This window comes from Rhinolophus ferrumequinum, chromosome 3 (assembly GCF_004115265.2).
Source record: "Rhinolophus ferrumequinum isolate MPI-CBG mRhiFer1 chromosome 3, mRhiFer1_v1.p, whole genome shotgun sequence".
Classification (NCBI taxonomy): Eukaryota; Metazoa; Chordata; class Mammalia; order Chiroptera; family Rhinolophidae; genus Rhinolophus; species Rhinolophus ferrumequinum.
Genome location: NC_046286.1, coordinates 88018173 through 88032517, shown reverse-complemented (window position 1 = coordinate 88032517; position 14345 = coordinate 88018173). Strand labels below are relative to the sequence as shown.

General features: G+C 39.9%; 1 protein-coding gene across 4 annotated transcripts in view; it reads right to left on the bottom strand.

The window, feature by feature from the left end:
• Nucleotides 1-14345, bottom strand: part of AIG1 (androgen induced 1) — a 224627-nt gene that overhangs the window by 62532 nt on the left and 147750 nt on the right. The window lies entirely within an intron of this gene.

Genomic DNA, 14345 nt, shown 5'->3' with positions numbered 1-14345 from the left:
CTCTGAGATGGAGACCAGCACGCAGAGAGTTAACCAGGGAGTCCCTGACGGTCAGCGCCAGTCACGGGAGGAGAAGGACGTGCCATGCAGCAGAGTTCTGGAGAAGTCTGTCTGCAATGAAGTCTCAACAGGCCTTGGCTGACCCCACCGGGTGCTCTGAACTCGGGATGGTCCTTCCGAATTGCCCCAAATTGGAGTAAGAGGGCCGGGTTTTTATACCCTCACATGGACCAGTTGTGGGGTGTGGGGTGGCACAGGGGAGGGCGCCTGACAGCTCTCTTCAGATGAGGGCAGCTCCTGCCGGGGACAACACTCCTAGATGCTGGGGAAGTGAGTCCTTCCGTCCCAAAGGGGACCTACCTGCGTGGCACATCACAGCATCCACTGAACACAGGTGGTCTTTGTCCCAGTCATGTTTCCCTGCACATTCCATGTCTTGGCCACAGAATCATCAGTGCAGCCAGTCTGACCCTGACTGTGAAATTCATGGAGGAAGTACCGACAGTGACAGGAGCCTGACCATTCACAGTTGCACTGCAGGACTACGAATGCACTGACATCGGCACTTATGGGGACTTAGTGCTTTTAGGACACAGACTGCTCAGAAAATAGCCTCATTTGGGGACTACAAAGCCAGCTCCTGTAATTCGGTATTTGGTCATGCATGACGAATAAGCCTCCTTGATATGGAACTGGGATTCTCATGAAACAGGTCATCAAGTTAGTGCTTAATCATTTTGAAAACTGATTATCCATTTGTAGCTATTCAAATCTTCTTCAGCTGAATAAGGCACATAGTAGGCCATCCAGTTTTGGTCACTGGATTTGAGGCTCTATGAACAATGCCGGTTGTATGAACATAAAGCTCTTATTCCTGTGACAGAGAGCACTTGGGAGTGGTGGCTGGAAGGAAAAACATGCTTCAGGTTCCCTAGCTAGGTCACACAAATGACCTCTGGTGTTACTTTTCCTTAAGGCCCTGTGTTTTGTTATTTTCACCCACAGACCGATATTTTAAATGATTTTATTTCCCGAAGCATATGTGTGTGTGTGTGTGTGTGTGTGTGTGTGTGTGTATGTGTGTGTGTGTGTGTGTATATATATATATATATATATATATATATATATATATATATATATATATAGTCATAAGCCTCCCCATTTTAATACAATTAATCAAAGACATATATTTTGGCCCATTTTGGATCAGTATGAAATCAACAGCATTACTGCACTGTGCTCGGGAAGTTCAGCCAAATCAAAGAAACCTGACATTTTCACTAGCCCCTGCAGCCTCATCATGGATAGAGACACATTTTTGTAAGCTTAAGCACAGCTTGGGGCTCTTCCCCTCACCTTCTTTTGTTGACCCCTAGGAGTCAGATCCCTATTCTGTGAATATCTTAGGTAAACAGAAACATCCCCAGTGTATATGGTGATGAGTGGAATTCATGTCTCTTCAGCAGGCGCCTTCCTCTTTAGTGGACACTGGACCTTCGAGGACTGGCCATCAGCTCTTGTCTTCAGGTCGATCCCTGGCTCCAGCCAACAGAGCTGTCTCACCCAGTATTCCTATTGCTTTGACAGTCATAAATCCAAGCTTTCTGGAAGCCATTAAAGAAGGAAGCAGGATGAGGTCAGAGCTCACTTGGGGCCTTGAGCATCTTTTCAGTTTAAAGAATCAGAGAAGATGAAGGGAGAAAGGGTGGGAGAAGACCTGTTCAAAGGTATAACGTGAGGGGCTGCGTGGGTTGCGTGGACTAGATGTGACAGCCAGTACCTGAAATTACTGGGACTAGGAATAAAGTGAGCTGGGGATTACAAAATAGCTGTGTGCTGTGCTATAAAAGGATAGGCAGCCTACGAGGTATGAAAGTGGAACAGACTAAAAGGATAAATTCATTCAAATATTGCTTCAATTATTGATCCAATAGATTGATTCAAATAAATTTGATAAATTTGTGAAGGTGATCAAATGAATAAAAACTTACTAGGAAAAGCTAGGGTGCATTAAGAATATCAGGTGTCCTTAGTTAAGTAGTTAAGAGAGGAAGAACTCATTCTCCAACATGGCCTCAGAGGATGTTTTCTAGTGGCCCGAACTGACCTGGGTAGGGTCCGACCCTCTAAGGTGATTGCTTCAGTCTAGGGGAAGCAAGATGGCTTCTAGCATTTGAGCAAAGATGTCAGATTCCTTCAGATCTTTGAGCAGATGTTTTACAAAACAGAAGAAGAACAGGAAAGGGAAAGACAGAGATAGACAGGCAGGACACCGGCAAGGGCCAGGGTCGCTTTTCTGAGTCATATGCATATTCTTTGAGATTCAGTTCTTTGGCTCTGATTAAGTTGGCCTTTGATGGATCATAGTATTGTCTTTGATCAATTCTTGACAAATCATCTCAGGTGATTTTCTCATAGTGAAATCTGTAGTGAATGGGCCATAGTCTAATACTTATTTCAATTCATCGCTGATGGAACATTACAGATAAACAGGATTCTAAATCAGCGAAATAAAGAGAAATGTCACTGAACAATATTTGAATGTCCCTGGTGTGGTCAGGGCTAGAGACTAAGTGCATGAATGCACACCATAAGAAGCACTGACTTCACAGCCTCTCAGGGACGCCAGGAAGGAACATGTACACGGGGTTTTCAGACAGTAGGGCCTTCATACATGTTCGCTGCATAAGGGAATGGGTGAGGATGCTGCAGCAACACTGTGGATGCAGAAGACACGAGAGAGTTGCCTTTCTTCATTTTCAGTTCACAGGGAGGATGAGGGAGTCTTTCTAGAAGGATCTCTTTCATACAGCTTCCTCTTCCGAGTGAGGTATATTGTGTTCAGATCTTGCCAAACTTAAATTGCATCCATGTTAAAGAGGAAAAAGGGCTTTAGCACATTCCTTTGCGGAATGGAAACAATTTATTTTGTTTGTTTCTAATGGAGAGGGTTTGCTCCAAAATCTCACTGTGAGGTCTGAGAATCTGGGTTGAGGACCGCCAGGCAGCCAGAGGGAGAGGGAGAGAGGGAGAGATGGAGAGTGAGTCACAGAGACCTTATCAGGTGATTGAAACAGCAGGAGCAGCCAGCTCTCAAGGCAATGCACAAAACACAGTTCCTGGATGTAGGTCAGAAAGAAATATTTAGCTAAATATTATACGATTCGATGTGCTTTCACAACGCTTTATTTTTTCTTGAAAATGTTTGTTTTGTGTTATAATTAAAACCTTCCTCTGCTGCTCAGCACAACCAACCACAATATCTTTTTTCTCGATATATTTTATGTTATTTTTTTTGGGTGGGGATGAAGAGGATTTTGTTTTGTTTTGTTTTTCCTCCTTGATATTCAGAAAATGAAACTGCCGGGCTTACAGTTCACCTTCCTTCGGAGGAGGAAAGTGGAAGGCATACATGCAAATGACGTGAACTGTAACAAGTAAGAAGCTTTTGGAAAGATTCTCAGATTTCCCAACATGAACTGGATGATGAGAAACACAAGCACGATTTCTCATCTGCTGGTGTCCCCTGAAAGCTTTTTTTAAATAATATAATTTATTTCCAAAGAGTGGGCTTAGTTTCCTAATAAGAGTGGAGCACTGTCACTGCAAAGCTGCCAAGTGTCAGTATACAGCCTCAGGGTTGACATGGGCAACATAAATAACCAGGAAAACGCATCCTCCTCAGAGCTCCCAAGCCTGTAATAAGACTGCTGGTGAGTTTGGTGATATACGGTCTCTTTATTTTTGACAGAGGACACTAAGCTTTAGGTCTTCGAGATATTGTTTGATTGCTCCACAGAAACCAATCAATAACACCCAGGTAAAGTTTTCTGCAAGGCACATAAATCCTAGCATGGGGAGGCCAGCTGTTGTGAGATTCTGGATAGGCGCCAGTTTCCAACTGGGGAGTCTCAAGGAAATGATCCTGAATCTGGGGCTTTGTTTGGATTTCAATGGAACATAATCGGGCGACATCTGGTCCCCCACCTTGTGCTGGCTTGGCTTCGCTATGGCTCTGGGCACCTCCTGCAGGGTTTCCTGTGAGTGCCAAGTGCCAGTGCCCTGCCCGTCACCAGCTGCCAATCAGTTTTTCACAGTGGGGGGGCCAAAAAAGAACTTGAGGCTTTGAAGACACCTGCTGAGAACGACTCATAAAAATGATCTTAAAGTGCAATTTGGGTCCCACTCCCCCACAAGTTACTGGACACAAGACAAAAGGGAATTACGAAAATAACTTTGGGGGAGGAAAATCTAGCAGAGGGAATGAGGAGAAGTGTTGGAAATTAGCAGTGTGGGGCACAAGGTAATGGAAAGGTAAAGGGGGTGAAAGAACTAATGAACAAAGACTAATGAACAAATTCATGGAAATACATGCATCCTTCCTAATAAGCAGTTACATGCAAGTGAAACACCATTTTCACATATTAAATTAGCAAACCTATCTTTTTTTCTTTTCCTAAGAATAATTAATGTTGCAAGAATGAGGTGAAAAGCTCAGACTCATGAATGTTGGACAAAGAACACATTGCAATCACTGTTTTGGAAGCAAATCGACCCTATTATCAAGGGCCCTAACCCGTTTCCCAAGGACTGTAATTAAACTTTTGCGATCTATACTAAAGAAATAAAAATCAGCCTAAATAAAACAAATAAACACAACATAAAAACACATTCTTCCTTAACTTAGTAAACAAAGATATTTCCTCTAATACTATTTACAATGGCAAAATAATGAAAAATTATCTTAAGGACCTACAATGAAGTAATGGTTTTTAACCTAAGATACATGCCCTCAATGGCTATTACATAACCATTAAAAGATACTAAGAAAAATACTTGTATTATCAGTAGGCACCAAAGAACATCAAAGAATACTTATATTATCATATTTGGTTTTAAAAATCTTATTTGTAAAAGTTTAAAAGGAACAGATTATAACGTTAACAGTTATTTCCTTTGTCTGAAAGATCACGAGTGATCCCATTTCTTGTGTCTACATTTTTATATTTTTTCAAGTGTTCTTTACCTGTCTGTATTACTTTGTTACTAAAGATAAATCCATAAAATTTAAAAATACATATTAAAAAATATGGCATGCGTATAGAAAAATATTAGAATATAGTGTTTTCAAGAAAATGCAGAAATATGAAGAGCTTGTAATATAAGCTGAGATGATGAACAGGAGAAAGGGAGAGTAGGCAAGTTCCAGATATCAGAAATGAAATAGAAGTGAGGATGAGGAAGAAGCTTACATAAGTAATAAGAAAGGAAGAAAACCCGGAAAAAATAACTACAGCATAGAAAATGAAAAGGATAAACTAGCCAACAGAAGTTGTAGAGCTGAATGCTAGATCCCTTTTGCTTTGCTAGAGTACCATTTCAAAATGCTGGTCACCATAAGTAATGTTGGGGTAAGGCCATGTGACTGTACAAACAGCAAAGTGAAAGATAGTTGGGCTAAGTCAAGATGGTGTACCAATCTGATTTCCCTTGTACACAGAGACGACCAAAGGAGTTATGGTGTTTTTGGTTTCAAGTTTTCAAGTCAGTCTACTGGGACATAACAAAATATTTTTTGTAGTTGGCCCCTGCCAACTGGATTAGTATCTTCCTGTTTATCTCTGGTGTTAATTTTGTGGATGATATTTCTGGCTAGCTAAGCAGATTTGTCTGAGGAAGACTTTAAAGGGGAGAAAATTTGAAAGGTTTGCCATAACAATGCATTAAAACTTGACTTTGAAAAACTCCTGAAAAATTGACCACTGTGTTTAGCCTGTAAAGTGTATATTATAGGACTCCCATTTGTGGTGCCCTAATAATTTTCTATACTTGGATTGACCCTCCGGGAAACTAGTGGAGTCCATAATGCTTGTATGTCCTTCTAAGATCTCCCATTTGCTAGATTGTAAACCTTTTTAAAAAATGAATCTTGAATTTTCAATTTTGTTTGGTATAGTTTGGTTTCCTCCATCTTTTCTTAATCCTGAATAAAATTCCTTTCTTCATTCTAGAAATCCTTAAGAAAGCTATTCCTTAAAATCTATATATGACCCACTAGTGAGTTCATGTGATTCTTGGCAGCAGTGTCCTTCATTTGGAGGCCAAGGCTTCCCAGAACTTCCTTCTTTTCCCTACTTCTGCTCTCCTTTTTGTTTTGCATCTTGGGGGGGAAAAAGATGAGATAAAATAGGGCATTTCTTGTTCTCCAGTGGCACAGTTAACATAAGGCGGGGCTGTATGTTCGAGTTTCTTCCATAGTAAATAAATCTTCCTACCTCTTACTTGTGGACAGAGCCTTCAATTTCCTGGAGAAAAAAGTACCTTGGTAATGAGGTCACTCTGTTTTAACAACATGAACTATTTAATATTTCCTATGCTACTTGGATTATATAAACCCATTTACCTTCCCCTGGTACAGTTTAAATTTGCATGTCAATTTAATAGAGAGATGTTTTTGCTAAGCCATATTATGAAAACACTTCCTCTGGCAAATTCTTAGACTGCCTTCTGTTATTTATTTCACGGAAACATCCATGGCCGAGCTGCAGCAATTGCTGGAAGGCTCTTAGCCGCCGCACCTTGAACGTGTCATCCAATTCTCTTTTTCAACAGCCGGACAGGTTAGATACTCTCTCTCATAACTCACGTATTTTCTGAAAGCTACTCATTGAGCGAAACTGACCATAAACTAAACCATTGGCTTTTCCCAGAGTCCAAGGATTATCAGCTAACTTAAATTTATTGCATTAACATCAAGGAGGGAAAAGAACTTCAAGGAATTCCCTAAATCCTTGTGAAGTTAGAACTGTTTGCTTAGCTTATTGCTCTCATTGTAGGTGTCCTTACTTCACTAGATCTCTTTTCCTTTCATGAGGCAACGAAAACTCTGAGTTAATGAGGTTTCCTCTAACTTTCCATTTTTGTGAACTCAATCCATTGTGGGGTTAGCTTGGTGGTGGTTCTGTTTCTCCAGGTGTGTTGAAAAACATTACACTCATGTATTTAACATTTTTTCTATATGGAGGAAAAGATAAGGGTTGCAATTTGTACTTTTTTTTTTTTTTTTAGTAGCTTTATCCTTTTCCCCTATGAATTCTGACATTTAAGCAAAGCTACTTTTCAGGGGGAAACTTGCCTGCTTAGGTCAAGCTCCTCAGTATTCACACCTCCAAATCCAGGCTTGTACAGGCTGCATCGAAGGGCAACCGATGCTTTCCTTTTTCCTTCCCATTCTCTGGAGTATCAGCCATGTGTGGGTTACAATCACCCTCTGAGGTCATCTCCATACTGTTTACTTGTGTGTTTGAGACTCGGGGACTTACAGTTTTAATTTTCCTCCCATTTCCCTTCAGCTAAAGAGCTGAAACCAAAGAGAAAGGCATTCCTTCTGTTTGTTTGTTGTTTATCAATTTTAGTGAGAAAAAGGAAGAATGGGGCCAAATGCAGGCTTCTGTATGCAAAATATACTGGTCAACGAATTGGAAGCTTTTGTAGTGTGATTAAGGGAAGGGCTCTGAAGTTAGACCTGGGTGCAATTCTAGCTTTGCATTTACAAGCTCTGTGACCTTAGATAGTTAACATATTTAATCTTTAGTTCACATATCTCTAAAATGGGATTAAAAAGAATAACTACCTAACAGTGCTGTGCAGGAGTAAATCTGACAATGTATATTAAGGGTTCTTCAGAGTAGCTGCAGCAGAGTAAGTGCTCAATAAATATTTGTGTTTCACTGTTTCTTGCTCCAGCTATAGTCTTTCCTTGAGTCTCCTTTGTGATCACAGAACCCCAAAGGTTTCTTAGTGAATTTGGAATGGAGTGGCTTTAACTGGCTCTTACAGTGACTCTATTATCATGAATGAAGTTTACTGGTTCCCAAAGGAAAGCAAAGGACAGAAGTAAATTCCAACTATTTAATAAACACTGAATACAACTATGTATATTGAACTGAAGTAGTAGGGTGGGGAGCGGTCTGTGAGAAGCAGAAGACCTCAATGTCTCCATTTAACCTTTCTCTAATATAACTTTGGCCTACGTACTCTACAGAAATTGTTCAGTTGACCTCCAGGTCACTACATCTGAATCTTATTGTATTGAAACGTTTAGGAAGCTCAAATGCAGTAAGTCGCAAACTGAATTTAATCATCAGCCATTTCCCCCTGTCATTGCTCCTCTAGTGTCCCTATCCATTATCCAAACAACTGTTCAAACAAGACATTGAAAGTCATTCCTGCCTTCCCTTTGGGTTTCTAGCTGGTAAAACTGTATCGGGAGGAGTGAGCGTGGACAAGGTTTTGGTAGGGGACCGGGGGCTCATTCCCGACTTTGGCTATGAGCATGTTAGCCATGAGGAACCTTTATGATGTTCAAGTTCATGGGGGTCTGAAGCTTGGGAAAGAATCCTTAGTCAGGTGGTAAATGGAGGGAGCAGGCAATCGCATTTAATACTCCTGAGAAGGCAAAATAAGGACTGAAACATGTCTATTGATGTTCTGGCAAATGGAGTTCAACAGAGAGCTTGGCAAAACCCGTTTCAGTAGACGACGATGACAGAGGACAAAAGTGCAGGAGACCCTGCTGGCCCATAGTATTCAATCAGCACTCTTGGGTCTAGCATTTAAGACCTTTCATCAATGGTTCCTCAAGTTGTATGCAACTGAAGCTTTCATTTATAATCTCCAGTGTCTCTGCCTCAGCTATGAGAGTCCCACTACTGGTCTCTGTCTCCATTCTCCACTCATGTCCCTCCTTGGTTCTCCCTGACAATCAAATCCATGAAATACCTTCATTGGTTAGCAGAGGTTGCAGGGGAAGATGTATTTGAGAGAAGAAACATCTTTAAACCAAAGGCTTTACGAGTTTTGCAAAAGGGTGTAGGTCTTTTGCATGGAAGATACTTGCATGGAAGGTCTTTTGCATGGAAAATGGAAGGTACTGCTCTCTTGAATATTAGCAATAGTTAAGAAGACATCTTTGCACTGGAATGACATGTAATTCATCACTGCTGAGTCAGTGCAAACATTAATTCTACGGATGATTTCAGTCATAATTTGCTGGTGGTTGTTCACAATTCATGAAGAAGATGAATGAACACAAATTCATTTTAATTTGTTCAGCCATGTTCAAGACTCTCCCATTTAATGACAGATTGAACAAGGTGGCAGTCTTTTGAATTTATTTTACTGAAAAGGAAATTGAGGGCTTACCTTATCTAGCATTTGTATAGAAAAAGTTCAGTCTAGTGGGAAACATCTGGCCTTTGTTTTTGGAGAAACCTATATTCAAATACTGCTGATGTCATGGATTGAGTGGGAGGATCTTGGGCATCAACTTGGTTTTTCTGAGTCTCAGTTTCCTCATCTGTGAAATGGGGATAATAATAATGTTCTCATAGGATTGTCCTGAGGATTAAATTATTTAAACTCGCAACTGGGCATAAACAGGCAATCAATAGTTATTAGTTTCCTCTCCTCTCCTCCCTTCTCAACTTTCAAAATCCCAGTATAAAAAGCACCACCAGCTGCCCATGGATATGCTTGACCCTAAGGGCTGGCAGAAACAACGACTAGTAAGGGAACTCAGCCTGTTACCAAAGTGCATGCTTTGGGAAGTAAGTATTCGTCTTCCTCAGGCATTACTGGACAGAAGTTAAGAATTAGAGCTCATGAAGAGATTATCCTGGCCTATCAGATTGACTGAGCTTGTGCAGTCAAAGCAGAGAGCACACATGTGAGGAGAAGGGACATGACTTATATTACTATGTTCCCATGGCCCCTAATACATTATCCAGAACCTATCAGATAACTCAAGAAACAAGGGATAGCGTGTTGGGTAGTTAAAGCAGCATATTCAAAAAACCCCTGGCTAAAAAAATCTCAACTTGGCTCTAGCACAAACTCTGCATGACCTGGAGCAAATTACATAAAACATCATCATTTTATTTCTTTGCTGAGCAACTTAAAGCCAAAATGTTGTGAGAACCAAACCAAAACAAAACGAAAAACCAAAACCAAACCAAACCAAACCAAACCCAACCCAACCCAACCCAAACAAAACAAACCAAAACCAACACACGTACACACACACACAATCAAATAAGCAGGCGTAAAGCTTTTGTAACAATATAAATGCTAACTACAACAGTTTAATGGATACCCACATGGAGAAACTCAGCAGTACGTTTCCACTGAACATCCTGAAGATGCACAAGTGTTTTATTTGTAGTAATTTCAAAGGTTTAGTTTGTTTTTTTAAAGGTTTCCTCAATTCTTTGAGGAGTCATCGAATGAAGGTTTTCATTTTTTTTTTTTAAACGAAGTTATGCTATCTGGAAATATTCAAAGCCCCTCTAAATAGAAAACACCACATTTCAAACTTCTTTTTGTTTCAGTGTTTCAGGTGCTACTGACTCCAGGAATGGAATGGAGGGGACCCCAGGAACTTGGAGCACTCCCGGAAAGCCATCAGAAATGGACCAGACCACAACAGTGGGAGCTGCCAGCTGTCTGTGATCCTAACAGAGTGACTGCAGCGATCGTGACATTGGCTTTGAAATGACTCTTTCCAAAGGAGCCATTCACCAGAAAGTCATAGGATGCCCTTAACGTTTACTTCTGTGACTTCAGCTGCATGCTTTAGGGGCAAATGAGAGACCAAAGGTTGAAAGTGTTTCTAAAGCCAATTACATGATTTAAGATTTCTTGTCCCCTCTTGCCATCATTGTCCTAAAATGAGGAAAAGGAAGTGAGTGTTGTCTTAATTTTCCCATCCAGGACTGACATTTTTACAAGAGGTCACAGTCAGAGAAAATAAGTATTTCCCAGTTAATTTTGCTCTTTAAAAAACAAACAAACTGGGAACATAATTTTCTTTTTTCTTTTTTTTTTTTTTTTGATATTTCAACAGATAGGGAGTGCTAAACAAAGAAAGCAATAATTGGCTATGAATTGCTCATGGATTGGAGAGTTTCATATAGTGGAGACTACTTTGGATTAGAGAAACACCAGGTTATAGTATATCTTTTTATTTCAGTAGGGCCCCTTTCCCACACTCTATCAGCTATAAGTTCCATTTTTATCTACTTGACATCCATGGATTTAATGGTTCCATAAGCAGAGAAAGATGTGAAAATCATGGGGCAAGAAAAATGTCTAAACCTATCAAAATGAATTTTACTGATGACAAATGAAAATCCAAAGTTCAGGTTTAAGAAGCCAGTAAAACAAATATGCAATAAAAATAGTAGTTCCAGAGATCAGCATATGATAGGACCCAAATAAAGGTGAAGCTCTATAAGAGAGGGAGAGAAAACAACGGGTAGGTGTAACTTAAAGTGTCATTTATCCTCTATTTTCCATTTAAAACGTTTTAATTTCTTTAGGTTTTTACCATAGGGCCCATTTCCCAGCCACTTTTTTCATTGCTTTCCTCCATATATTATACAAGCATAAACAACACTGCCTATATTGGGAAGTTCAACTTTATTAATTAATTAACCAATTAATTAATTTTTGCAATACAATTACTCTGTCCTAAATTCATGAGTGCTTTTTAATTGCTATTCTCTTTACCTACCTCAGATATTTATTTGATTTATAAAATGACATATTTTTGTAAGCACCTAAGCCACCATTTACAAAAGAAAACGCTCTAAAACTGTGCAATAATGAAAAAACACATCAACATTTTACTCATCTCAGCAGGATTAAAAAAACACATTTTCTAACTATTCCCTAATCTTTGGAAAGATCACTGATTATTCCAACAATACCAAACAATACCTCAGAATCTAAAGAGGATGGAACAGGGTTTAGAATCATAGAATCTTTTGGAAGGTTTCATATATATCATCACACCTGAAAAATAATCAAGGAAGGTGATATAAAGCAGTGTATCCCATTTATTAGAATTCTTTGAAATTCCCATAAAAGCTAGAAATTTTCTTTCCAGAAAAAAATCAACAATGCACATACTCATATATTTTTAAAAACCATCTATGACCTCCAATTCACCTATTGGCATTGTGGGTAACCCCATGTTATGGACTGAAGTATGTCCCCTTAAAACTCTTATGTTGATGTCCCAACACCCAATGTGACTGCATTTGAAGATAGAGCCTTTAAAGAGACAACTGAGGTTAAATGAGATCACAACATCTAAATAGCTAATTCTCCAAAGAAGACATACAAATGGCTAATAGACATATGAAAAAATAAATGTTCAACATCACTAATCATCAGGGAAATGCACATGAAAACCACAATGAGAAGTCACCTCACACCGGTTAGAATGGCTATCATCAAGACAAATAATAACAAGTGTTGGAGAAGCTGTGGAGAAAAAGGAACCCTCATCCATTGTTGGTGGGAATATAGATTGGTGCAGCCGTTATGGAAGGCAGTGTGGAAGTTCCTCAAAAAATTAAGAATAGAATTACCATTTGACCCAGCAATCCCTCTCCTGGGTATCTACCCAAAAAATCTGAAAACATTTATCCATAAAGACATACGTGCTCTAATGTTCATTGCAGCTTTATTTACGGTGGCCAAGACATGGAAACAACCAAAGTGTCCGTCAATAGATGAATGGATAAAGAAGTTGTGGTATATATACACAATGGAATACTATTCTGCCATAAGAAAAGATGAAATAGTACCATCTGCGACAACATGGATGGATCTTGAGATTATGCTGAGCGAAATAAGTCTGACACATAAAGTGGAGAACCATATGATTTCACTGATATGTGGTATATAAAACTGAAAATAACGAAAGAACAAGACAAACAAATGAAGGAACAAAAACTCATAGACACAGACAATAGTTTAGTGGTTACCAGAGGGTAAGGGGGTTAGGGGGTGGGAGATGAGGGTAAGGGGGATCAAATATATGGTGATGGAAGGAGAACTGACTCTGGGTGGTGAACACACAATGTGGTATATATAGATGATGTATTACAGAATTGTACACCTGAAATCTATGTAACTTTACTAACAGTTGTCACCTCAATAAACTTTAATTAAAAATAAAATGAGATCGTAAGGGTGGGGCCCTAATACAATAGGACTAGTGCTTATAAGGACAGGTCGAAACATCAAGAATGCACGCACACAGAGAAAAGGCCATGTGAGGACACAGTGAGAAGGTGGCGAGCCAAGGAGAGAGTCCTCAGAAGAATCCAAACCTGCAGACACCTTGATCTTGGACTTCCAGCCTCCAGAACTGGAAGAAATAAATTTCTGTTGTTTAGGCCACTTAGTCTGTGGTGTTTTGTTATGGCAGCCCTAGCAAACTAAAACCCCCCATGACTGAAAGAACCATTACCATATATGGAAGACAGTGGGGTTTGATTGGTGATGCTAATTGAAGACCATGGCTGTTCCAGACCTGAACTGTTCTATATGAGGCTGCGATATACGGGGCTATTCTACGTCACACTGGCTGATATTCTTCCCTGACAGTGTACTTAAGATTACAGAATCAGAGACTTCTAGGGTGGGAAGAATCAACTTTTAATTGCCTCACAAGGCTTCGCAACAACTCTAGTAATATCTTCCTTAGAAAACAAAGCAACAAATACTTAATTAGCGCTAAAATTGTACATATCTAAGTTACAGACTTAAACTGAAAAAAAAGAAAAAAGGGACAGAATCAACCTATAACCAGTCCATGAGTCAATATATAGAAAAAAGAAAGAAAAGAATTCCCAAGAATTTCAGCTTCAGGTTGTGGTTAGCGATGAAACAAAGCAGATACATAACCAGGATGTCTAGGACTTTCTCCTCACAGCAGGGTCTTACCGCTCAGGTACCTGGGAAAGATTCCCATGGATGTAACTTGTTGTAAATTTGAACTTTCTCACGAATAATGGCTCTGGGATGTGCAGCTGGCCCTAAACTTCCACCTAAGGAGGAGGCACTTCAGATGCTACTCCTGCCTCATGCAAATTACAGAAGCTGCTGCACCCCTGAGAATAAGACACAGTAAATACCCTCTCCTCCAAGTAACACTGCAAAGTGCCTTTCCTCTGCCCCCATTTTCTCCAGACCTCTCTGGAAGTACTAAGACCTGCTACTGCTGCTTATTATTACTTTGTTTATTGCTGCTTACTCTGACAGATTCAGGCAAGGCAGGACTTTCAAGAGACACTTCCTTTCCACAGGGGAAGGGAGAAGCCTTTGAAGCGGAAACAGGACCAGTGGGAGCTGAGTTCAAAGCACTCCCCAATGGCTAGGAAGCAAGAGGAGACTTCTAAAAGGGAAAGGACCAGTCTTTGATGAATTTATAAATTCAAAATACTTTCTTTGGCTGGCAGAACAGCGAGATTCTTCCACACTGAACTGCAGGG